At 40.2% G+C, this 27,566-nt stretch overlaps 1 protein-coding gene across 6 annotated transcripts in view; it reads left to right on the forward strand.

Moving 5' to 3' along the window:
* Positions 1-4,446: 4,446 nt before the first annotated feature.
* taok3a (TAO kinase 3a) overlaps positions 4,447-27,566 on the forward strand; it is a 58,058-nt gene continuing 34,938 nt past the window's right edge. For 3 of the 6 annotated variants that reach the window (XM_042337179.1, XM_007899059.2, XM_007899056.2), the window contains exons 1-3: positions 4,447-4,568; positions 6,714-6,912; positions 22,784-22,876. The gene's annotated coding sequence lies outside the window, so the exon portion shown is untranslated. Of the gene's footprint in view, positions 4,569-6,268; positions 6,442-6,713; positions 6,913-22,783; positions 22,877-27,566 lie in introns of those variants that run through there. The other 3 variants (XM_007899060.2, XM_007899057.2, XM_042337180.1) reach the window with 3 other exon arrangements.

Here is a 27,566-nt window from a genome sequence, read left to right on the forward strand (position 1 = left end):
AGCAGGTATTCTTCCCGCTTAGCCACTTAGACTCTCTGTGGAGTCCTGTAGCTCAGTGGTTAGAGCACTCGCTTTGCAAGTGAGAGACCTGAGTTCAATGCCCGGCAGAGGGCGAATCCTTGGGCAAGTTTCCTTACTACAGAGCCTAATAATAATCCTCCAAAATCAACAACAATAATAAATTGGTCATTTTCAATCTACGACTGTTTGTGGGACATTGCTGTGCGCAATTGGCTGCCGCGTTTGCCCACAAATATACAGTCAATTCACTTTACAGTGTGTTCTGTGAAGCGCTTTGGGACGTCCTCCCGACGTGAAAAGCGCTATATCAAATGCAAGGATTATTATTATTATTATTAAGCCAAAGCTTTTATGGATAGAGTGGGTATATTCTTCAAGCTTGAGGTGATGGGTTTCCCCATGTGTCACCCAGCTGACCAAAACAAAATTCCTGCGTGAGGATGATCCCAAGTATTAGAGGAATGCACAATGAGCGTCGACTAAACATGCTAGAGGCTCTTCAGCGTTGGGAGAAAACGTCTCAGAGGTGTATAAACTTTTAATGGGGATTGAGAAAGTCAACACAAAACAATAGTTTCAGATGCACTGAAGCCGTACAAGAATAGGACATAGGTTTGGTTTTGCATAAGGCAATTTTAGGACAGATGCCTGGAAGGTTTCCTTTATTCTGGAGGGTAATTAACAACTGGAACAGGAAGGGTGGTTCAGGCCTGGATGCTGGTACTCCTTTAAAAAGCAGCTGGACTCTGTGATAGGAGGATGATAAAGGTGGATATTCTAGATTAGAACAATGAGATCAGACAGGCTGAAAGGCCTTCTTCATCCAGGGCAAACTTATCATCTGATGCAGCGTTTGTAATCTGCAAAATGTCCTAACTCAGGTAATTGATGCAATTCATAATGGCTTGTAGGTATGGGGGAATTTCTGCCAAGCGTCATTCACTTCTTGGCTGCATGAGGGCCATTGCAGTGCAAAAATTGGATGGTGCATTCACCTACAAAATACAGTCACTACAGAAATCCTGTGAAGCACTTTGACAAAGTGATAAGGTACTTCATTAACTGCAAGGATTATTAGTATAGTTATTGAGTGTGCATGCGCAGTCTGGGTTTTCTTTTATCACACAAGAAGGCTATTCATCCTTTCAATAGTTGTTGCATTTTATGTAGCTCTTATAACCTAGAACAGTTTCAAAGCACTTCACAGGGAATTGCTGTGAAATGTAGTGATGGACTGCTTCTAAGAAAATATTCACGCAGGGCAGTGTCTCAGAACCATCTGAAATAATGCACCCTTTCAATAGTTTGTGCATTCTTTTACTTGTCAGATAATTATTTCCTTCAGGCCCCAAGCCAATAACGTTAAGCATCTTGGGACGTCCTCACAACGTGAAAGGCGATATATAAATAAATGTAAATTTGTATTGTATTGGTTTTCTTGGAAATGTGAGTAACAAAAGGAAAGCAATTAAGCATCTGAGTACTAATCACACACTAATCAGTACCTCCAAATAGTCACGACAGTTGGCTGCAATTTCCTATGAAAACTCTTTGCAACCTTTCAATTTTATTGGCACTGTGTAAATGCAAGGATTACGTTTTATTTATTATAAACGCCCTGCTTCCAGTTTAAAGCAGTGATTACTATTTTGCAATGCTGCAATTGGCTTAAGAGTGCATTTTGGTTGTTCTTGCCAGTCATATACCTCGTTCTGCCTCCCCACTCCCCCAATACAATATGGATGATTTCCACCTTTCTTCGCCCACAAAATATAGTCAATTCACTTTATAATATATTCTATGAAGACGTGATAAGGTGCTTTATCAAATGCAAGAATTATTATTATTTCTTCATCATGTCTGTCTAAAATGTTGTAAAAAATTATTTAGTTTATGGTTGACTCGGTCTTGTAGAACCTTGATGAAGGCAGGATGGAGCTTGCCTGTTGTGACATTCCCAGCAGTTCTATATCTTGCCTAATTTCACTATGGAGACTAATGCATGAATAATGGCCTCTTCAGCAAGTAGGAGGGAGGGGGATAGAACCAGTGCCTGTAGAATTCTACCCCAAGGAGAAGAAACTGGGAGTCACAAGTGATGTTTAGGTAGCAAAGTTTCTTGGAGGGTCAGTCTAGTAGACTGAATGAGTCAAAAATGGCTCCCTGTTCATATACTGCCGAGAAATCAACTTGGAATTGCGTCTACATCCTGAATGCCCCTTTGTCATAAATAGAGTTCTGTAGCTCAGTGGTTAGAGCACTTGCCTCGCGAGAGAGAGACCTGGGTTTGATTCCTGGCAAAACCTTGGGCAAGTTTCCGTATTCTATTTGAAGTCACTGATGCAAATTGAAGTGAACTATATATAAAATGAGTATGTGATACCCGTATATTGACGTTGTTTTCAATTGCAGGATTGCAGTGTTCAGGAAAGTGGCGAATGAAAGAATGGTAAAAGGGGGAGGAATAGGTAGAGCACATTGCATTATTCGTCATAATCCACCTTCGCATTTTCCAGATTGTTTTTTTGATCTCTCTGACTCATACGCTTTTGCAGACTAGCGCAGCACTGTAATCGCTTAACTGCAAAGCATTTCACTTTGCCAAATTTAGCTGCACTGCAGAGTAATTGGCTCAGTGAGGTAAACTATGGCCTCTGGTTGACAGGCAGAGATTTGTCGTGGAGGTACTGGGTCTCTGGCTAAAGTTGGCAACCATCAGACACGAAGAAGCAAACCTCTTAAGTGCTTTTATTCCCTTTTTAAAGAAAATATTTAAATGCAGGATTGCTAAAATCAGCATATGCCTACGTACGACCAGGATTCAGAGAAAGGTAAATGCAGTTGCTGAAATAAACTGTGATCACTCATTGGGAAAGCAGGTAACATTTTTTAAAAAAAAGAAAGATCTGATATATATAGTCGCTACCCATAGAGACCAGGCTGACACTCCATTGCAGTGCACTGCATTGTCGGAGGTGCCATCCTTTGGATGAGATGTTAACCCGAGGCCCCGTCTCCCTGTTCAGGTGGACATTAAAAGATTCCCATGGCGCTATTCGAAAAGAGAAGCGAGTTGCTCCCGGTTTCTTGGCTAACAATCCCTCAAATAAAATTGGTCACTCCATGTTTGAAGGACAGAGCTGTGCACTGCCACTTTTGCTCCTGTGAAGCGCTATGAGACGTCTCAATAATGTGACAATATGCTATATCAAATGGAATGATTATTATAAATCATGAGCCTTCCATATCACTGCGTTTTAGCAGAATACAATATTTTCTTGAGTAGAATATACCTGTCATCTTTTTATCTGTAAGAACTATTACTCTTGGGTGTAATTAGGTGACATTACATTGTTATCCTGTACATTTTGATGAACTACTTTTGAAATTTTAATTGAGAATGCGAACTGAGGGACACTTCCGAAAAGATGTGACCTTGCTCTTTGCATTTTAAATTTGAAGCATGTTTGCACTTTTATAGGGTTGAAGTAGATAGTGAGGGGAGGAAAACGTTAAGTCAAAGACTAATGTTTGACTTGCAACTTAAGTTCCCCATGGTGCAGTTGTCTTAAAGGTGATTTTTTATATAATAACATCTTTAAGGCACTTATAATAATAATTGCTATACCGCATTTCACCCACAAAGTATACAGTCAATTCACTTTACAGTATATTCTGTGAGGTGCTTTGAGACATCTCGAAGAGATGCAAGGATCAAATGCAAGGATGATGATGATGATGATTATTATTGGATGCCTTAAGTAAAGAAATATTAAAGCAAGAAAAAGCTGGAAGCACATTATTGATGGCTGGAACACAGACTCTTACCTAGACTAGTGTCTTGACAGCCCTGCGGGTTATGGGTTGGCCACCACTGCTTTTTAATGGATGTCACTTTTCTATTTTCTATTAGATATTTGAACTTCCTAAAATATCTGCTTTCTGCCTGAGGGTGACAGTTTGGGCACTGGGTATCTTGTCAAGCCATTTATGAATTATCTTCTTACCAGTCCCGGTGGCACCGATGTTGTTGCTATCCTTATTGGTAAAAAAAAAGGAAGGTCCAAAAACAGACTTAATGGGGTGGGAGGAGGAAGGGAGACAGAAAACAGCGGAGTCCTCCCAGGAAGAGAGGAGGCAGATACGGTAGGTACGGCTCTTGCGGCCGTGTGTGCCTCTTTGGTGAGGGTAAAGGAGTGAAGCCAAGGGGAGCGGTGCGCCTGCGTGGGGCGGCCGCCATGTCGGTTGTGACCTCCTTTTCTCTCCCCTCCCCCCACCCCACAACCCAAAAAAAACCAAAACAACAAAAAAAAAGTGGGAGTAGGATGGATGGGATGGGATGGCGGCAGCACGGAGCGGGGGAATGAATGAATGAATGGAGAGAGAGAGAGAGGGCAGGAGACGGCGGCAGAGGAGGAGGAAGAGGAGGAGGAGGAGCGGGTTGTGTGGGTGGCGGGGTGACGGGGTTATCACCGCCGCCGTGACCGCCGCCGCCGCCGCCTCACGGGCGCGAGACAACCCCTGACGACCGTTGAGGATTTGAAAAGGTAAACGCGCGCGCGAGGAGGAGGAGGTGGTGATGGGGGAGAGAGAGAGAGAGAGAGAGGGGAGTGTTGTTGTCGTCGTCGTTGTGAGTGACTGACTGACTGAGGTAGAGTTCGTCTTTCCTTCCTGTCGCCGTTTATATACTGCACTCACTTACTTAACGTTGTCAGATTGGGCGGGTTTCACGCTCAATTTGGGCGGGTATCTATATAACATATATATATATATATTTATTTATTGGTGGTAGTGTTGTTGTTGTTGTTGTTCTTGCTGTGCGTATGTCTGTGTGTGTGTGGGGGGGGGGGGGGGAGGGGATGTGGCTTGGGGGCAAGGAGGGCCCGGGGGGGGGGGGGGGGGGGGGTGTATGTGTGTGCGTGTGGGGGGGAGTGGAAAATTTTCCTTTTTATCTGTTGTTTTTTTAAATTGAATAAATAAAGATAAATATAAATAAATAACACGTTTCGGGGTGGGTTTCTTTTAAAAAACAAAGACCTTTTCTTACGTCGGTATCAATGTATTTATATTTCTGGAAATAAATAAGTGGGGGTTTTTTTTTTGGGGGGGGCGTTAAATTAAATGAAAGACCTTTTCTTACATACATACACAGTGTCTGTCCCGTCTCCGTCGTCCCACCCACCCACCTCCCCCCCCCCAACCCCGGGGCAAAAAAAAACACTATATGATTTAAGGGGCTGCTCTGCTTGTGATTCAATATAGGAGGGGATGCGGAGATAATATTGGGGGGGGGGGACGGGACGACGTGTGTGTGTGGTGGGTGGGGGGGTAATTTGGTTCTACAAACGTACAGTATTTTTAAACATTTCTTGGCAAACCCACCCCGTCCTTCCTCTCTCCCTTTCTCTCTCTCTCTCTCTGTCCAGGAAGTCAGAGACTGATACAGACACTGACTGACTGACTGACAGAGAGAAGGAGCCCCACACAGAGGTGTGACCGACAGGCGCCACAATGACCGAGGAGTGGGGTTGGTGGGGGGGGGGGGGGAGAATTGAGAGAGAGAATATTTCTTGATTTATGGCATAAATAATAGCCCCCCCCCCCCACCCACATATAAACACACATACGCACGTAGCTACTATCACCTTCTACCCCCGGGGATACCGGTTCTCCTCCCTCAACTCTGCCTTCCTTCAACCCTCTCTCCATCCTACCCTCTCATCTCTCCGACCCTCTCCCTCTTCTCTCCCTCCTCCTACCCTCTCCTCCTTCTTCATCCCCCTCCTGCCCTCTATTTCTCCCCCTCCTCCAAGCCCTCTCCCTCCTACCCTTCTCCACCTTCTCTCCCTCCCTCCTGCCCTCACCTTCCCTCCCTCCTATCCTCTGTTCTCTCCTACCCTCTCTCTCGCCTTCCTCACTCTCTCTCTCTCGCCCTCCCTCCCTCCATCTATCTAACCTCCCCCTCTTTTTAAACACATATACTATAATACGTGTATTAATCTGCCTTTATATTAGAAAACTGTTGGGATTTTTTTTCTCTCTCTTTCTAAAACACAGCAAATTAAAGGAAATCGTGGGCAGGACAGTTTTATTTTTGGAGCTGGTGGGTTTGAGCTCCTGTTCCATTTAAAAAAAATATGACATTTTGTGCTGTGGGGGCAGGGAGAGAAGAAGGGCAAACAAGAGCTGCGTTTCCTGCTTTGACACCTCGAGTTAGAGAGAGAGAGAGAGAGAGAGGCGGGGGAGGGAGGGAGGGAGGGAGAGAGAGAAATTAGTCGCTGTCATCGTGCTTCTTCCGCTAAATAATTCCTGCAGATAAAAAAAACACGCGAAGAGGGGAAGAACTGTTCTCCTAAGACGCTCTGTTTCTTTTTTAAAAAGAAGCCTTTAATTTCACGAAAGTTCTCCCGCTGATCCGCTGTAAGTTTCTCTCACTTCTTATCTGCATATATATATATAAAAGTGTCTTATCGCAGTCACACCCTTCTACTTTTGTGCGCTTATTTTTCAAGACTTTTTTTTTCTTTGCGAAGGGGGAAGTTCATCGATCGACTCGTCTTATAAACGTGGACGGTGCGTGTCACAGTCGGGCGGGGTCTTTGAGGGACTGAATCCTGCTTCACTTTAGCTTAACTTGGGTTGTACATTTCCACCCCCCCCCCCACCCCACTCCACCCCACCCCGGAAAAAAGGTGTTCATTAAAGACGGTAACGCGGATTCACGGCTCGACTCGCCGCCTTCATTGCATTGGGATCGTTATTCTCGTTTGCAAAGCCCGAAATACTGCAGCATATTTAGCTATTGGGGTCGGTCTCTGGAACGCAGACGACGTGAGGACTACTTTACTGAAGTGAAGCATCGTGTTGGAGTGAATTGGATCCTTCAGTTAAGTGAGTTTCTCGCTTCCCTGTTGCAGCATTTTAGCATTTTTCAAGCTTGTTCGTACAGTTTCGAAGTTAGCTGCGTTGGCTGAAGGTTCTGCTCTGCAGTTATCCCATTTCTAGTCGCCACTGTAAGTAAGATCTTATTTCTGAATTGCCTCGAATCGATTGTTTTTGGTTTTGTCAGGAGTAATTTATGATGGAAATCCAGTTACATGTGACTATTTAATTCAAACCTATTACAAGGTTTGTAATACCAGCCACAGTGTTAAACTTAATCGTAGAGAGAATGAAATATGACCAGAAAAGACCAACTGTGATTCCATCTGTTTGTTACTAAAATTCAGTTCTTTTAAATAAAAGTAAGTCGTGCGCACAGCAATTTGGAGAAACTGCACTTGCGTAATACCTTTCACAAATGAATTTCTCAAAGCACCTGGCAGATATTATTGAGAACATTGAGTAGGGAAAATGGAAGTTCAAGGATATTAACCAAAGGCATGGTCGAATTGATTAGTTTTTAGAAATATCTTAAAGGTGAGGAGAGAGGAAGCCAGGTGAAGAGATTTCAGAAACATTAATGTGGCCAAGTGCTTGGTGGCTGAAGGCTTCACTGTTACAACAACAACAACAACAAGATTCCATTTATAGAGCACCTTTCACGTCGGGAGGACGTCCCAAGGCACTGTACAGTTGGGTCAGGACCCGAGCAGGGGGGAAATGGTCAGGGTGAGGGGAAGGAAGGGAGGGAGCGAGGAGGGGTAGAGAGTCGAGAGGGGAGCTGAAGGCACGGTCAAAGAGAAGGTTAGTGGTAGGAGGGAAGGAATGAGGAGGAAGGAATAGGTATAGGCTGGAAGAGTGGATGTATGGACAGAAGAAAAGGACTAGAACACATTGCATAGGGCCTAGTGAGATTGTGAGGCAATTGAAGGTCAGGATACAGATCTTAAAAGTTATTCTGAGGAACTGGGAGCCCGATTTTACAGATCCATTCAACTCCCATAGAGGAAAGCAACCCAGATCTCCCCAATGACGGACAATGCGAATAGGCAACAAAGTATTGCTGCAATATTTCTTGCAGTTTTATCGGTTTGCATTTTTGCAAGGATTAAAAAGACATTGTAATTGGTGGTCTGATTGTTTTTCCAAAATGTTCAAAATCTCCTTGGTAACTGTACCTGTCTGACCAGTGATTCATTTCCTGGTAATGAAACACTGAGGATGTTGTGGATCACATACTTTATCGATGGTTGGAGAGCTGACTCAAACTCCAAAGACAGATTGATCAGTCATGTTGAAGTTTCTGCTTTTGAAGGCTTATGTTGTGTCTCGCTTAACTGATTCGATACATTTCAGTAAATAAGATGATCGTCATAAGTGTGGGCGAAGAGAGGCTATTAAGCATCATTTGGCTCCTATCCTTCCATAGGATGCTAAGGCGATGTTCGTTTCTTACTTGATAATGGGGCTTTTTTTATTCTGGAATTTTCTAAAACGTTTCAGAGATGGGTAAAATGATAATGATGGCAAATTGGTAAATTTCTAGTTTTTGAGATTTCTTGGCTTATTGGATGCTTTTCATTTTTTCACAATGTTTGTAAGACAACAGACCTGCAGAGCTGAAGTTTGGAGTTAAAAACGTTATTTAGAGAAATAGAAGCTGGCCAAGTATTGCCTCTGTATGCAGTGTAGAGCATTGTGTTGTTGGTAATTAGTCAGTGTTTTCTAATGGTCCTAATAATAAACTGATTAAAACACAAGTTGTTTATGAATGCCAGCAGGAGAGCAAGATTCAATTACCTCTTTAAGATCACTGCCAGTGGTTTGTTTTCAAACTGAGAATCTCGCTCAGCGGGGAGGAGAAGAGAAAGTAGAAATTATTAATTTCCCCTCTCCTTCTTACCCTCCTCCCTCTCCTTCCCCCCACCTCTCCTCCTTCCCCCCCCCCTTCCTCCGCCCCCCTGAAGGTTGTTTGTTGGTTTCCCATTTCCCTACACATTTCCCATTTCCCTTTCCCCCCCTTGCCATTTTCCCTGAAGGCACTGACTCAAGCTGGGTGCAGTGTTGCAAACGTTCTTTTCTTTTACCCCCCCCCCCCACCCTCGCTCTTTCTCCTTCCTCTCTCCCATCTGCACTTTGTTCAAGTGTGAACTAAAACAGCAAGTTTATCAGTAGAGGCCTTACAGCCGAGGCCAATTCTGTAGTCACCCAAACCTGTACACACTACTACTCCCAACACTTGAGCATTGGTTTGTGCTCGGGAATAGGAACCCGAGCTGGGTTTTGTCCCTCTCTCTCATTGACACTGAGGCACCCCTAGTGTTGTCCTACGAAGCTACCTTATAAGTTATATGATAGAGCCGAGCTGATGACTCTGTGATCGCCTAATACAGTGTCTTAGTGTAAAGCCTTGTGGCTCCTTATCTATTGGTACAGTACTAACTGACAAAATAGATGGCATGGCAAAGATGAGTAATAAGGTCTACTATGTCTGTTCGGTGTTCGAATATTTAACTGCCTTCGCTCTTTTTGTTTTACTATGCTAAGTGCTCTGAAACTAAGGACACTGTATAAATGCAAGTTGTTGCATTTCCTTCCTCGTTTTCAACACTTTTAAAGTGAAGCTTATTAAATGCCCTTCCTCCTTTCTACCCATTCTTTGTTTTCATTTACAGTCTGCTGCTTTTTTTAATTTGTTCCTAATTTGCAATTAATTAATTCTTGAGAGACTAAGCACTCCACTCCGGTCTCCCTCGCTTCACCATCCACAAGCTCCAGTTCATGCAAAACTCTGCCGCCCACATCCTCAACCGCATTAACCTCCACATGTTCAATATTCTCAGTCTCCCATTGAATCAATTTCAGTGCCCTCACCTGTTAATCCTTTAGCATCTCTGTGATCGCCTATCTCTGCACTTGCCTGTGTATTATGTTTAAGCATAATAGGTTGCAAGTCTTCAATGGTTTATCCAGAGAGCTCTATGCATTCCTTGTAACCTATTTTGAATTTTATTGAAACTGCATGAATGTGTGTTAATAACAGTGGGATTGGAAGCATTTTAGATAAATGCTTTATTGTTAGCAAAGTGTGACATTGAGACCTTATTGAATGCAGTGTGGTAACGTTACCAATCTATATTTCCTCACTTAGCATTATTATGCTGATGTTTTGATGGAGGTCTTGAGTTTAATTAAAGTTGTTTGAATAGTTTGCAATGAGCATATGATTGACTTTTTGGGGAGTGGGGGGGGAAGGATGTTGGAAAATCATTAAAAAAAAACTTGCACTTATATAGCACTGAGGTGGGGGTGCTATAGTCAGAGAGAGAGGTGTGTGTGTGTACATATAAATATATTTAATAGCTAGTTAGCTATTAGAAAAAACTACCCACTATGTTGTTTAGACATTTAGATATTTTGGGTTGCAGACTGTGCAGTGATATGATTTTATGATTATTTATCAGTCCTATTTCAAATTTGCAAAGAAGTAAGAAGATCTGAAGTATGTTTTCATATTAAAATACTCAGTGAGATTATTAGTTGTTCAAATATCTGATTCTGTTTGAAAGGAAAGAGTCAAATGTTGCCTTGCCTGCAAGCAAGTGGGAGAATTTACTTGGTTATGGGGCCAGGTATCAGTCCTTCCATTATGCCTGAATGACTTGTTTGGTTGTTGTGAGAGTTGTTCTACCTATAAACTTGGGTAAATGACAATATCGGTACATTACTTAATGAAGTCAAAGCCTATTCAGTCCCATTTCTTAATGTCAAAAAACATAGTGAGTCATAAGGTAGCAATGAGCCATACATTACTGCATGCTTCGGAAATCCAGTATGTTCCACATATCAGAAATTTATTTAAAAAATGTAGTTCAACTGGATCGTCAGCATTTAAACAAACCCTGTGTGAAATGAGATCAATAAGTGGAGGAGAATAATATCAACGGAAAGCCTATTTGATGGCTTTCTCTTCTGAACTTGGACCGCAAAAATTGTATCAAGTATTCCAGAGAATCTTAAATAAACTACCAAAATATCTAATGAATATGCATATTTTTTGCAGAGCTTTTAAATGGCTACAGATGTTTAATGAACTCAGGAGATATTTCTGTTTATTTTTCACTAATAGGTAGGGATCCAAGCATGGGGAGATCTGGACAGCAGGTGTCTGTGTGACTAGTTTATAAGAGCTTAGACTTAGCTCAAAGGTAGTGACTGACAGCAGTTTAGACCCAGTTGTGTTGTTTATGGAATTACGGAGTCCTGTAGCTCAGTGGTTAGAGCACTCTTGGTTTGATTCCCGGCACGGCAAAACCTTGGGCAAGTTTCCTTACTCCATACACCTCTGTTAAGCTAGCAGTAAGTAGGAAGCTGGTTGTTAGTAATTGGTGGATTGCTTTTCCAGGGATAATAATTCATTCAAAAAATATATAAATTGGTCACTCAATCCACTGCTGTTTGTGGGACACTGCTTTGTGCAATTAGCTGCCACACTTCTCCCACAAAATATTCAGTCAATACGCTTGACAGTATATTCTGTGAAACATTTTAAGACGTCTCGAAGACGTGATAAGGTGCTATTTCAAATGCAAGGATTATGATTATCATTAGATGTGACTTGTGCAAGATGTCTTTTAATCCTAACGTTTGTTTCACTGCAGTTTTTTGTGGTATTTTGCTGAACATACTTAAAATAGCATGTTAAACTTTCAGTTTATTTATTCAACTCCCTATTTGTCCTTAGCTATCAATCTCCATATCTGTTCTCCATGGGCAGTTATAAGGTGACCAAATTTGAAAACTTTTTCACAACCTGCAGAAAGGCTTGTCTTTTGGGGCCTTGTCCACCTCCTCTATCCTATCTTCCACCCACCCCACCTCCAGCTCAGGCTTCTTCATCTTTATAAAGAGCTTTGAGATGTTCACCCTACGGGAACTCTGAAGAGAAAGGTGTTTTTCCAAAACTGGTTTGAATTGAAAAGCTCTATTGTTAAAACTTAGATTGTATATGAACTTGCGTAGCCATCTATTATGGCCTACAGAAATTTGCCTAATTTCACAGTTGAGAAAATCATTATAATCTATCATTCACATTCTTGTCTTTATATGCTGCCTAAATGGGTGTGCCATTCCCGTGAAGGTTTTTAAAGAGATTAAATTCCTAGAATGGGTGTCTCAGAAATCTGCGCAATGTTTGTTGCCAATTTAAGTGTTCATTCTAGCTGTAGTGGAATGAACTCTTGCAATGGCTTGCTTATTTTTCTTCAATGGATGCCATCATACAGCTCATCTGCACCCACGACAGATATGTCAGATCTCCCACATCATTTTGGCACTCAGCCATGGACAAGTCAGCTCCCTAGTTTACTCTGGTCGATTAGTGAGCTGATATCAGAGTAGCAGTTGTAGGACACTACAATTGATATCTGTGCTCTGCTGAAGTGAAAAATAAATGCACCAGAGTTCGTCAGGTATTGTAAGTAATGTGTGACATTCGGGGATGAGGACCAATTTGGGCTTTGCTGTGATATACCTCACTCTCAATGCTGGTTATCACTACGTTTAGTCTTGTGCACAGTTGAGACGTGGGTGTGAATGAAAAGGACAGAAAGCTTTGGTTCAGCAAAAGCTTGCATGTCCCCAATTTTCAGTACGAATACAGATTGTGACGGCGGGGCCTTTTGGGGGTTTTAAGCAGATGGTAGCTCAGTGGTTAGAGCGCTTGCCTTGCAAATCGAGAGACCTGGGTTTGATTCTCGGCAGGGTGAAAGCTTGGGCAAGTTTCCTTACACCACACGCCTGATGATAATCCCTCAAGGAAAAAAATAATAATTTGGTCACTTCAATCCACGACTGTTTGTGGGACACTGCTGTGGGCAATTGGCTGCTGCGTTTTGTAAAGCGCTTTGAGATGTCTAGAAACGCGCTGTATTAAATGCAAGGAATATTATTATTATGGTGTGTTAGAAAGTTACCACAGGGATATTTGGCATGTGCCAGCCAAGTATGTTGATGGTGCCTTTTTAATTTCTTAAATGGTTGACTTTTTCCACACACAATGATAATAATAATAATAATAATCCTTGCATTTGATATAGCGCTTTTCACGTCGGGAGGACGTCCCAAAGCGCTTCACAGAACACACTGTAAAGTGAATTGACTGTATATTTGTGGGCGAACGCGGCAGCCAATTGCGCACAGCAATGTCCCACAAACAGTCGTGGATTGAAAATGACCAATTTATTATTGTTTTTGGTTTTGGAGGGATTATTATTAGGCTCTGTGTGGAGTAAGGAAACTTGCCCAAGGTTTCGCCCTCTGCCTGGAATTGAACTCAGGTCTCTCACTTGCAAAGCGAGTGCTCTAACCACTGAGCTACAGGACTCCACAAATGATAGTGTGTGTTTTCATTTAAAGTGAATCTCATTCAATGTTTAAGGTCTTTAGTAAGCTTGTTCGTCAGTTACTTTAGTAATTAAACTGTCAGGTGATAGGAGAGTGTTTGGATCAATTTATTCAGACAGTCAGCCTGCAACTGCCTGGGAGAAACATATAGTCAAAATGTTGCACAGTGCATTATCATGCTCGTATTCATATCATTTATTTGTATAATAATTGTTGCAGATTGCTGTCTGGCCAAAGAAGCCTTTGCACAGATTTATTATTCAGGAGTTGTGGACTGATTTTACAAGCACCAACCAGGGAGTTGCTGTCTATGTCCAGTTGGCTGAAAGACAAATCAGTGATGTTTCAGCACAAGTAAAACCAAGCCAGTGCTTATTGTACGTCAGAGATTTCACAGTTCTCTTTTTGGAGGGGTTTTCATTTAAATACCTGGGTTCATTTTGGCTTGTTAATTTCCAACATTTTTAAAACTGTTTTTGATCGACATGAGTTATGGTCTTCTGACATTACAGCTAAAAATTTTCACTGCAAAAAATTGTCCTGTGACATTGAAGGCAAACTTTCATTTTTTTGAGTTCCAGAAATTTCTCCTTTTGTATGAGTGTCACTGATAACTACATGTGATTAAAGCCAAAGTTGAAACTTTACCACCACACACTGAATGCTTTGAAATGTAATTTTCATTTTTTTTGTAATCATAAATACCACTACGGTTAGTGGTAAACAGCTCTGTAAGCTGTGCATCAATGAGTAAAAAGCTTTGCAAGTTGTTATGCTCTGGACAGATTCATTGTTTTTGAAGAAGTGCTTTAGTTACCTGTATATTGTTTCTCAAGCACCCTCTGTGTCTATATCTAGATTAATTGCTTCTGGGTGTTCTTTTTCTCTGGAAGTATTGTTGCAAGTTTCTTTTCCTATGATAAACTTTGTCCCAGTATCAAAGATACAGTGGCTGGAAAGGATTGCTACTGCTGAAATGTTAGCTATTTTAATTCTGTGATGTTGCTGAAGAATGCTGGCATATAAAATTGCACAACCTTTTCTTTGTTAGCATTGCCACATGATTTGAATACTGTTTTGGAATCTCATTTTGAGGGATGTGTCCCACTGATTTGTTTTATAATTCATCTATACGTATTAGAGCAAGAACAAGGAGGTAATGTTGAATTTATATAAGATATTGGTTAGGCCACAGATTTTGTTCTGTTTTGGGCACCTCATTAAAATGCTAAGTGCAACAGAGAATTCACTCTGATGATACGAGGGATGATTGGTATAAAGAGAAACTTGAAAAGCTGGGACAGTTTTCATTTTAACAAAATAACTTTCCAAAATGCAATGGTTTTGATGGAACAAATGAGTCCACTGTTTCGACTGATCCACAAGTCAGTAACAAGAAGGCAACATTTAATATTATTAATTGAGACTTAAGATCAGCAAAATCCACACAAACCAATAATCTAGCCTGGAATTGGTGTAAGAATACGGTTCAGTTTCATTGCTGCCACTGGGTTCAGATGTATTTAAATTAAATCCTTATAAATAATAATAATCCTTGAATTTGATATAGCACCTTACCACGCCTTTGAGACGTCTCAAAGCGCTTCACAGAATACTCTGTAAAGTGCAGTGACTGTGTTTTGTAGGCAAAACCCGGCAGTCAATTGCACACATCAGTGTCCCACATGGATTGTGTGACTGAATTATTAGTTAAATCTAGTTAAAAAGGAACTAGAGGATATATTGGACAATTTGGGGATTGAATATAGAAATATATGGAGAAATACTCGATGAGGCACTAGTTTCACCCTCGGTTTAGATCACGTTGTTGTTCAAATCGGCAGTAGTTTTCGATTAAAGGAACATTCAAAAGTTCTGTGCTCATGAGAGATTCTGGAGTATTTTTCACTTCTCTCAAGAAGAAAAGATTGGCCGTGCAATTGGATTGGAAGAAATGAGCTGAGGTGCATTTTCTTATTCTGTTGTAACTGGCTGCCTTTTGCTGCAAGATCTGAGCATAGAAATAATGGGTTTGCTACTCACTTAGTCTTGAGGGAGTACTTTCTGGTCAAAGTAGTCCCCCTAGTTATAAAGAGGAAATGTATATTTATAAAATGGTTTATCTGTAGTAAGAAATCTTTCTTTCTCTCGCTGCGTGAATTGGGATCCTTCACTTTCATTCTTGGGTCAACACAATAAGTTTACTAATGAGGATTTTAATCCCAATGAAGCTCCGCTGAATTTGTGAGGAGTGAGCTGGCGAAGTTGAGAGTGTTGGATCTTCCTATGAGGAAAGAGCAAGGGAAGTGGAAATTGAGCATACTGTATGCAACTTTTTCTCAGGGGGGTGGTGGGGGGTACGGGACCGTATGGTATGATGATGGATGGACCTTCTCTGCTGAAATTTCTCCCCTTCCTGGCAAGAGTTCAAGAGTTGGAGTGAGAAGATGTATGAAAAGGGAATGCGAAGAAGATGGAAGGGGTTCTTGCCATCAAAACACACATTCGCGTGTACTAAATAAATATGGGAACAGGTTTAGGCATTCTGCTCTAACTGTACTCTTCTTTGAAAACCAGAGTTGTTGGTTCTCATTCAGACACTTTTTCACGGGTAGTGAAAAATCAGTATTTTTGTCTGATTGAATCTGGACTGGTTTGAGACAGACTTAATTCCTTGGTGGTCTATTATTGGTTTTGGTTCAAAGCCACTGCAGTAAAATCACTGAGAAATGTCTTCTTGGTTTGTGTCTTCATGTTTTGTTACTGGTAAAATCCAAATTTTCCTTTTGTCTGATGAAGAAGGGATGAAAGGGATGAACTAGATTCTGGATAAGCCTGTGCTTCAATCTAGTTATAACCTTACTAAATCATGAAGTATTTTATTCATTAGAATGTTGTCGTTTTACTCAGAAGGTGAAACTGTCTGTGTTGGCACAAACAGACTAAAATGTTTTGAAGCAACTTTTTAATCTTGTTTAAATTTTAACTTTACAAAGAAAATATTAAATTCCTAGTCGTGTTGTTGGCCTACTGTTTACAGTGTTTAGAAAAATCTACAACTGCATTTGCTACATAATGATTAATGGTCAGGCCACTCAAAATGATGCATGACTGGTTGTTTCTAGTTGTTTCTGTATTTAAGTTCCAGTACATTAGAATATCAAGCTGCCCCAAATTACAACACAAATGCATAAATGTATAAGAACATTGGTGCCAAAGCTTAAGGTCATTCTGTTGGTATGTGGTACACGCTTAAGAAAACTGCATTCAAGCTTCTAAAGGTTTTTACCAGGATACTGAAAATAGTGCACATCACTTTGGGTGCAGTTGGAATGAAGCCAGGGTTCTTCTGGATCATCTGCACCCAGAGTCAGTCTAAAGATGCTTTAGATTTGTCCTGTTGAACAACCCCAAAAAGTAGCATTAACACTTCTCCATCTTGGCTTAACCCAGCAATGGAACCAGTGGTATAAATCAGGCTTTCAACTCCACTTTAGGCAACTTACAGCATGAAGAAGACATTAATCATTCTAGGTACAGTAATGTATAGCAGTATTATAAAAAAAATTATTTGTAGATTCCTATTTTGTTCTCAACTTTTAAGCGAAACCTCAATCTGATTGATGCACTTTATCTCAAGAAATCCTTCGGTGTGAATCAGCAGCCCATTTCAAAGAAACTTGGTATGAGCTAAAAGCATAGATAATTTGCCACCCTGGAGACACTTGCAACTGTTTTGAATTATACATAAGCTATGTGATATAACCTTGGAATCGATTTCTAATTGTGTTATGGGGTTTCTGGGCTAACCTGAAACCACACGCTCTTATATATGGATAACTGCAGGTTGCTGACTTGTTTGATTTTGTGTAAAAGATGTTAAACCCAAACTAGGTGCACTGTTTGATAGGCAGGTATTTCAACAGACGTATATGTATTGTTAGATTTTCTCATTTGCAATATATCTCACTGAAAATTATAGATTGTATCATTATCTTTTTAGCTAAATAAAGTGTTTCCATGAAGTAATGTTGTGTACATGACCAGCATAGTAGTCAGTAAAATTTAACGATTTACTACCGAAAAAGGTCGCATTTCAGTTCAGTGTGATCTGACTGCAATCATTTCACTCATTGAAGACTGTAGTTATAGTAATATTTGGCACTAATGTGTTAATATCTTAATGGCTCCATAATTTGATCTGAAATGTCTACAGAATATTTTTGTAGCTACAATGCAGTGGTGCTCTATACACACAATAACGGGCACCAGCATCATGCTAATGTGAAAGCACTCCAGTTATCAGCTCATGCTTCAAAACCGTGTCCCATACGGCTCCTTTCACTTTCCTGCTTTAAGGTTTTAGTGCCAGAAAACCAAACCACAATGAAATAGAAATGCGCCTTTGTGGAAATTTACCTTTTTAACGTTATCGTCTTTTTAGCATTATTGTCCTTGAAGGCCTAACAACTAATTCTTTATATTCTATTCCATGTGGTTTCCTGCTATGCTCCTAGTCTATTTTGGGGGGGGAAAAAGCATAAAACAAGTTTATTTGTGGTATAGAGTCTGGGATGGCACAAGACAAAGGCCCAGTGTAAGCAGACTTTCCTTCCTGAGCAAATCAAAAGATATTGGAAAAATCTCACTGTGACTCCATCTTTAACTTTTAAATTCTCAAATGTAAGGATTATTATTAACTAAAGATCAACTGATGTTATTCCCAAAGCTCAAAAGCTCAGAGCCAGAAAAACAGTTGCAAATGTATCTTATAAATTAAAGTCCAAGTGTTTGATTTTTGAAAAGCAATATTTGTTGATGATGGCTCTTCTGATGCATCACTCGTCTTGTTATAGTGATACACTGTATAATTACAATGCCTGATCCATCTTCCCTGGTCTAAGTAGAGAATAGATGTTGAGGTGGTTAAATGTCTTTTTAAAAACACTTTACTGAGATAACCTTACTCTTTAGCTCCCGTTGACGTCTTCTGTCTTGCAATTCAGACCTCCTCAACTTACCCGGTCTGTCCTTAAAACCCTCTGAACCCAGGCACAACCTAGGCGTCGTGTTCGATCCCCAGTTATCCTTCCTCTCCCACATCCAGTCCCTGCCCAGGACCGCCTTCCTCTGCCGCATTACCCGTCTCCGACAATACTTCACTCCACAAGCTGCTGAAACCCTTGTCCACACCTTCGTCACTTCTCAGCTGGACTACTCAAACGTCCTCCTTGCTGGTCTCCCCTCCTCCAATATTCACAAAATTCAACTCATTTAAAACTCCGCCGCCCTCATTCTTACCCGCACTAAACTGCAACAACAAGATTACATTTGTATAGCGCTTTTCATGTCGGGAGGACGTCCCAATTACACCCCAATTAGCCCAATAATTGCCAAACTCTATTGGCTATCTGTCAATTGACTTCAAGATCGTCACTCTAATGTTTAAATCCCTCCACGCATTGGCACCCCACTATCTCTCCAACCTCCTCTCTCCTCCTCCCTACCCACTGCCTCCGCTCTACTGGTTCCGGCTTCCTTCCTGTCCCTCGAATTCTCCGCTGCACCATAAGCGGCCGTGCCTTCAGCCACCACGGCCCAAAGCTATGGAACTCCCTCCCTTAATTCCTTCGCCTTGCCCCCTCTTTCCCCATTTTCAGGTTGTGCCTGAAGATCTTGCTCTTTGACCGTGCCTGTGGTCACCTTCCCCCTCCCCCTGGCTTGGCATCGGGCTCCGCCATTGTTAATCACTCTAGGACGCCACCCGGCGTGGAGAGCGCTCTATAAATGCAAGTTGTTGTAGCAGTAAGTTGAGTTCAGCATCATTTTGAACATTAAAGTAATTAAACATTCTGATCCATTTGATTTAGGTATTTGCGATTTCTTATATTGATTGTATAGAAAACTAACATAGATGCAGATTGTACATTAAAGTGCATCGCGCAAATAATTGGTTGTATATATTTTGGTAGTTTACTGGGAGAGAGAGGAAATTATCAAAGCATTGTGAAATGGTAGCTGTGGGAAGCAAACCACATTAGTTATAAACATCCTGTATTGATTAGTAATGACCACCTATTATATAAAGCCGTATTCAGCCTCCCCTGTGCTCTTAATTTGTACCTAGAATACCATACTTGAATAGAATTTCTCCTATTGGCAAAGAGGAAAGTCACAGTGAGATTTTTCCATTGACGTACAGATTGATTAAGCAGGAATGTCTACTTGTATTGTGGATTTTAGTGTTGTCCCTGACTTGAGCAGCAGCACTATATAAAGTAAATATTGTGCCACTGTTGCTTCTGGAAGCTTTGACACACCTACCACACCAGCTGTTTCTGTTGGTGCTCCTGAATGTTCCCTCCAGCTGTATAAACTGGTTGCAGAATTAGGGTTGGGACATCTTTACTAGTTGTTGGCAGAATAAAGGTACCCTGCTCTCTGCCTGTTAGTACGGACCAGTGATAATGCATTTCCATCATGGAGTCCCATAGCATAGTTGTGGAGTCTCATAGTATAGTAGTTAGCATGCTCGCCTCGCAATTGAGAGGGCTCTGATTCGATTCTCGGATAGGGAAGTTTCCTTACTCCACGCGCCTCTGTTTACCTAGCGGTAAGTAGGATCCCGATTGTTATTCGATTAGCAGATCGCCTTCCGGTGGGAATAATCAATTGGCTGCCGGGTTTTGCTCACAAAATGCAGTCAATCCACTTTACAATATATTCTGTGAAGGGCTTTGAGACTTCTCAATGTGATAAGGCACGATCACATGCAAGGATTATTATTATTATTTCAATGCTTTCAAGGATTGGTGAAGACATGGTGGTGGCAATTTGATAACTGCTCCTCATATTTAGAGTTCCTAATGTAATGCAATTCACACCACAATTTAAATTGTGGTTTTCCCAGTATTGGATCCTCAGGCAACTTCAAAGCAGTGCTGTTTGAAGTGGCTTGTTGATACAAATTCCCCATTAGAGCATGTCACTACGCGTAACATGATGTTAAATCATCAGGCTTTGCAGTTTCACAAGTATATCAAAACTGAATTAATTTGTTTCACATGACAAATTTGCCATATTTTTTCATTGATTGTATGATCTAATTAATTGAGAGAGGAAAGATTGACATTAAAATTCTCAAGTGGCTTTGACACATGTTGCTATACACTTTGTGTAATCATTTTTTTAAGACTGAAACCTCAATGATATTGCATTTTTTACTGAAGTAAAATTTCTAATAAGTCTATCTCCTGTTATCTGAGTCACAAAATAAACTGTTAATTTCTTTAAAATTCATTATTGTGTAGTGCAGTATTTGGAAGTTGGTAGGATTTGGCAGTTTATGATAGGTACACAGTAGTCCTTTTAATTCTTATATCCAAGTTTCAATGCAGCCCAGATTGCTGCGATGAAAGTCTTATTCTGATGACTCAAGTTGTTTTTTTATTTGTTTTTTTAAAAACAAACCTTAGCTCTGAGTAGTGAGGTTCGTGCTCACAATTCATCAGTATTCCTGATCGCTAAGCAGTGATGTGGAGTTAAATGGAGTAAATTAACTTTGGTATTAGTTGTTTGATGGTTTCGCGCAGAAATCTCTGGTTCCTAAGATTACCCCAGACGTTCTTAAAGATGGTTATTGCTCATAGATTTTATTATGCTGTTAATCCTGACGTAAAAGGTGTTATACAAATGTAATTTGTTGTTATTGTAAATGTAAACTGTGTTTTGGAGCATGATTTGTGCATTGTGGGGAGTTCAGCAACATCCCAGGATAGCGATATGATACTCCCTCAGGTTGGGACTGTTGATGCCAGTTGCAGTAACCAGATCCCTACCTTATCTGATCCACTATCACAGCAAAGCATAAGGTTTGATCTTCCTTATTGTATATGAGTCACTGCTATTGCCTCCCTTGCCTCCTTCAAGGCACATCTCAAGACCCTCCTCTTGGACCATGCCTTTGATCACCCTCCTACCCCTACCCTCCTTGCCCTCCACCACTCCTGATGCTAACCCCCACTCGGGTCCAAATCCCTGACTGTCCAGCCCCTTGGGACATCCTCCCGAAGTGAAAGGCGCTATGCAAATATAATTTGTTGTTGCACTATTGGAAGGGAGAAGAGGATTTCTCCTTGTATCCTGACCAACCATTCTCCAAATAAAATTTGTTATTCCATGACTGTGCAACATTTTTTTTCACAAATTGGCTGCCACATGCACTACCAATAATTGCTACGATTCACAATGCTGTGAAATGTTTCAAACTTTTTGATGCTATGATGGGCAAATATCGAATATGAACAAATATCAAGATTTTTTTAACCATACTTGTGCATCCCTTATCAACAAGTCCCAAAGCAGAGCCAGTTTAGAAATGGTTGTCATTCAGTTCTGCTCTTTATGTAATCTATTTCCCTTCTGGCAGTTGGTATGAAATCAGGCTGAAAGAAATCAATTTTGTGACATTACAGGCTACATATAGCCCTCTAATCACAAATAGTTGAACTATAAGCATTTCTAATTCTGTCAAATCAACAATTTGGATAGATAACTTAATCCTCATGCTCAGGGGAGGAGTACCAGCACTACATAAAAGTGATTTGTGTTGGTTGTCTCTTAAAACTAAAGGACCCTATTTAAGAAAGGAACCAATTCCTAACCACTAATACTGCAATATCTTTCTGTGAGTGTGAAGTTGGAAAAGGTGCTATAATTGTTCTAGAAAATAGATATGAACCCACCACAATGAATAAATCTGCTCCTAGAAATGGGAAATAGGGTTCACCATTCCACAAATAGCATTATTCCCTGCCATCTGCATGTTTTTTCCCACTTGTTTTAAGTCTTCATTGAACAGTTGTGCATCTAAGTATAAAAGAAAACCTATTGGCTGTTTTGAATCCTAAAACGTTGCCAGCGCTCATAAGCAGTTACTTAACTCTTAAAATTCTGTTTGTTAAGCTTTTTTTGTTACAGCACAGGCTTTAATATCTTGCTTGACCACATACAGAGATTGAGGAACAAGAAGAACCACATTCCAGTAAAGGTTGAGGCAGAGTTAAACAGGAATGTTCATTATGTCAGTAATATGGGAGTGTTGACCAAGATACATAAATGAATTGGGAAAGGAAAATTATTTGGGAACAGTATAAGCAAGAAAAGGCTTTGCCATGTTATTTTGTATGTTTACCAAATTCTAATTTGGGGAATGCAATATTTATAACAAAAAATACTAGTTTTACATTCCATGTCCCATGCTATAAAAACAGTTTAAAGCATCTGGTATTGTCAGTATTCAGTTAATAATTAGCAGGTGACACCAGCAGCTTTCTAAATAACAAAAGGATCTGAGAAATGTCAGAAGGAATTGACAGTTTCAGATTCCGTGTACAATTCATTCTGTGCAACAGTGATGGACACACAATGTAAATTGGTGTAATTTTTTAAAAATGGAAACTTCTCTTCCCCAAAGGTTTTTTGAGTGAACTCTTAAAGACAAGAAAGATGATGTGCTCCTGAAAACGTGCGAGTGGAAGAAAGCCTTTGTAGAGCTCCTATTTGAGAGGTATGTGTTCAGTTTTTTTAATATATATATATATATTGTACATACAGAAAAGAAGGCAGGACGATTGCATCCAACCCAATTTTAGCAATGAGTTTAAAAAAATATTATGTACTCCGTTGGAAAGACATTTACACCAAGGTCTTGTCTGCTTGTTCAGGTGGATGTAAAAGATCCCTTGGTACTATTCAAAGTGCAGGGAGTTCCTCCAGGTATTCTGGCAAACAAACCCCCAGATATAAATTGGTCGCTCACTCCACGGATATTTGTCAGACATTACTATGTGGCAATAAGCTGCCACATTTGCCTACAAATAGTCATTAGCTATCCTTTACAGTAAATTCTGTGAAGTGCTTTACAACATCCTTGCAATGTGAAAGTTTCTATAAAAGCATCATTATTTAGGATTATAATTGCTATGTATACACAGTCAAATCTTTTAGGCTGCATTATGCTGAAACTGATCGCGTTAAATTACTGCAAACATCTGTATCTCTTGAGGACTTCGGTCAGAAAAGCTCTATTGAAAATAGAGCAAGTCTTCTAATATTTTTAGCTTGGACCTCTCGAATGTTGCTATCTATTTGCCTGTTGTTGTCCACCATGTTGACTTATTTTTATATTTTATCTTTTCCTTTTTATGTGTTTTATTTTCTTTCTGATTTTTTGATTCTTAGCTTTCTTTCCCCCTACGATATGATAGCAAAGTAGTCCAAAGTGCACTCGCTTCTGTATCAGAAAGTTGTGAATTTGAGCCCTAAATTGGACTTGGACTCAGAATCTAGGCTGTCGCTCATGGAGTATTCAGAGATTGCAGAATTACTGGAGGCACTGTTCTTTGAATGAATTGTTAAAACTGAAGTCTTGTCTTTATCTGTTCTGGTCGTTTAAGTGGACCTTTAACAATCCCAAGGCATTGTTTCTCCCGGTGTCCTGGCCAGTAATCTCTCAATCAAATTCACTTGATTAAGAAGTTTGAGATGACTCTGCCATGTCAACCTACGTAGCTAACTCTTCAAATTAACTCGTTGTGTGAAGCACCTTGAAATACCTCTATATAATGCGGAGCAAATTAAAATAGTAAGTATGCTATGGTTTTGTGACGAGTAGTGGCCAAATGACTGTTCAAACATGAGTCAGATGCTAGAGATTCAGCAGTTGGATTAAAGATAAAAGAAAAGTTTTAAATCTGTGTCCCACTGACTTGTTTCCCCCAAAACTAACACTCTTAAATCTTAACACAAAGTTCCAGGACTGATTTTGAGACTTCTACATGCCCACCACTTTGTGTTGCAATTCTATTTTTTTAACCTGAAATTCATCAAAGTCTGTCCTTGTCTAAACTTGTATTTCGTAGCAATATACATGAGAAGATAGATTCTTTGAACAGGAAAGTGTTGATTTGTCCTGGTAAGTTCCTGCATTTGACATGAAAAAAAAGGTGGCATGTCGTACGTAATGCCCTATTTGTAAACCTACACTACAACAACAACCTGCGTTTATATAGCGCCCTTCATGCGGGGTAGTGTCCCGGAGCCCTACCTGCTTGATTCCCATTGATGATAATTTAATTTGAAATAATTTTTTTTCTAAAATCAAGCAACTTCACTTGTCACCTCTATAAATCATCATTTGAATATAGACAGTAAAGTGCAAATTCAGGATTTTTTTTACATTCTCAGCCAAGTTAGTGGTTGACCTTAGAAGGAGACAAGTCAATCAAGGATCCGCCTCCTGCTTGCTCTCTACGAGTGTCTTCCTGAAAAATGTGTGCATGTTTGGGGAACAAGATTGGGCTTGAATGTGATGCCCTCTGTATTAAATTTTTTGTTCAGGCACACATGAGAGAAAGGGATAGGTTTGAGGATTTGCATTCCTTGCTTTTTTTTAAATGTATCTTTAGCTGTGACATAAGCATGGTTTATTCATATTCACTCGTATTCATTTTAGGTGTGATATTTATTTTTTTAAACCTATTACCCCCTTCTTCCTCCCCCACTCCTACTCTCACCATTGAGGTATATATAACAACTACTCGCTATTTATTTAGCAGCCTTCACGCATCACCCCAGAGCGTTTAAGCAGTTGGTTGGTGCAATGAGGGAGCCTGTTGCATAGTCATTGCTTAGTACAGCATTTAATAATAATAATCTTTGCATTTGATATTAAGCCTTATCACATTTTCAAGATGTCTCAAAGCGCTTCACAGGATTTACTGTAAAGTGATTGACTGTATATTTTGTGGGCAAAACGCGGCAGCCAATTGCGCACAGCAGTGTCCCACATGCAGTCGCGGACCGAGTGACCAATTTTTTGAGTATTTGCCTGCATACTGAGAAGAGGTCTACTTGAATAGATTTGGCTACAGGAACTAACACCTGGAGGATATAGAGCTGATGGATAGTCTTTGGAAATCCTTAACATAAACTTCTGCTAATGCTGCAGCCTCTGCTTTTAGTGTCTCCCCCCACCCCACCCCTTTCCCGTTTTAAATATATTGAATTCAGAAATGTTGTACAGTTTTTCTATTCAAAAAAATATATATTTTTAATATGAAGATCTGATATTGATTTTAGCCATAGTAATGTTTTTGTGAGGGTAGTGCAGAATTTCCCTGCAAATGCACAATCACTAGACAGTAAAATGTTATGAAGCACTTAGAGGCATTTCAATGACAGAAGACACTATAAAAAAATGTAAGAATTAAAGGGTTAAATTGCAGCAGTATAAGCATGGATTCTGAGCATCCACACTTAATTGTTTGCCTTAGCTTGCTGTGGTTGTAAAAATGCTGTCTAATTGGGATCTTCGTTTATGTAAGCACAATCGCAGCGCACAAGTGGATGGATGGATGTGTTAAGACTCGTATAGCATTATAGAGTATTATCTTCCAGCACAACGAAACAATGGGGATAGATCTTAATGTAAATCAATATTGGTGCTATCAATTAAAATTGATATTGACGAATTTATATTCATCTTATTTCAAAGCTTTAGAAATCCACAGTTTGACACCCCACCCAGGGTCAGTTCAATGATGTTTCTGTGCCAAGGTAGTGCGAGTAAAACTTGAACTACCATTTTGTTGAGGGATTTTTTTGGGTCAGCTGGCAGTTGCCCCTTCTTGTGACTGAGTGTCCAGTTCCACTTGCTGAATATTCACAAGAGCGCAGTTGCTGTGAAAAGCTATGTGATAAAGTGCTACACAAACTTTTTCTTTACAAATCAGCATTGATGTATGAAGTGTAAGACATGGATGTGGAATAGCAATGAGCTGAACAGAAGGAAACATGAGTAATTATATGTGGGAGGTATTGAGTCAGGTGCCTCAGGAACCCTGTAACTAGTCTAGACTTAATCTTGCATTTATATAGCACCCTTCACGAGAGATAGTGTCTCAGAGCGCTTACAGTTCTAGAGGAGAGAGAAAGTAAACACGGAACAATATTTTCTGATGCCTCAAGGAGGACAATAGGGCACATGTTAGAGTTGTAAAAGGTACTTTTTAGAATTGATATAAGGAAGTATTTCTTTACACAGTGTGTAATCAGTGACTTAAGGTCTCAGCTAAGCAAACTCTGCTCTATTTGAGTTGGAAAGCATGTTATGTAATGAGTATGCTTACAAATTGTAAAAAGTGCCCTTTGGTCAGATTAACCCTTAGATAAGATCACCTCTTTTAAAAAAAATCTCAGTTTAAAATAGATCTAAATTTTAAAAATACACAGGTGTTGAGATTAACATTGGTTGTAATTCTGTGTGACTGACAATCGCCCTATCAAATTTGGAAACTTTCTTGCTGATTTTTCCATCTATTTCACTTTTCTGGATTTGTTTTGTTTGTAACTAATGTACTCCAAATCCCTCATCACTTTCTCCCTTCCCCTAACTAACTGGCTCTTTTGGAAGCACTCTTGCTTCTGATTCTGCAGGTTGTTGGTTCAAGCCCCACATCGGGAATTTGACCTCCCAGATAGTCAAGGCTGGTATACCAGTGCAATGCTGGGGTTTTGCTTCATTGTAGAAGGTGCCATTCTTGAAATGTTAAAGCAAGATCCTGACTGCATGTTCGTGTAGATAATAAGGCACTATTTGAAAAGAGAGGGGAGTTTCTCTCAGTGTTCTGGCCAACAGCACCCCCAAAAAAATGTTTATTCATGCTGTGGGTTGCTTGTGGGACACTGCTGTGCAAATTAGCTGCCACATTCACCTATAGAATCGTCACTACAGATTCTAGTAAATCCTGAGAAGCACTCTGAGACACCTTCCTGACAGAAACGGTGTTGTATTAAATCTAAGGGTTATTATTATTTTTAGTTCTAACCTCAGGGTGGTATTTTAGAGGTGAGAATTGCATCATGAAATTAGTTTAAACTGAAAACTAACATAGAAGATGTTTCCCTCTTCTTTCCCTTCTTCCTCCACCCCCCCAACACACCAGCTAAGGCCTAGCATTGTAAAGATTGACTCGGATCAACCTTTGATGTGATTTTTTATGTCAGAACAGGAAGTAAAGATACTCTACTTCTTGTCACTGTGTCAGAACAGGAAGTACTGACACTGATGCCTCATCATAAGTTCCGGCAGTCGGTGCTGCCCCGCTCGAGACTCAACCGAGGTTAAAGATTCTAAAAAAATCTTTTTGTTCAAGGGTATACGCTCATTTTTCTCTACACAAATACTGAGAGGATGA

Source organism: Callorhinchus milii, unplaced genomic scaffold, assembly GCF_018977255.1.
Source record: "Callorhinchus milii isolate IMCB2004 unplaced genomic scaffold, IMCB_Cmil_1.0 Scaffold8, whole genome shotgun sequence".
Lineage (NCBI taxonomy): Eukaryota > Metazoa > Chordata > Chondrichthyes > Chimaeriformes > Callorhinchidae > Callorhinchus > Callorhinchus milii.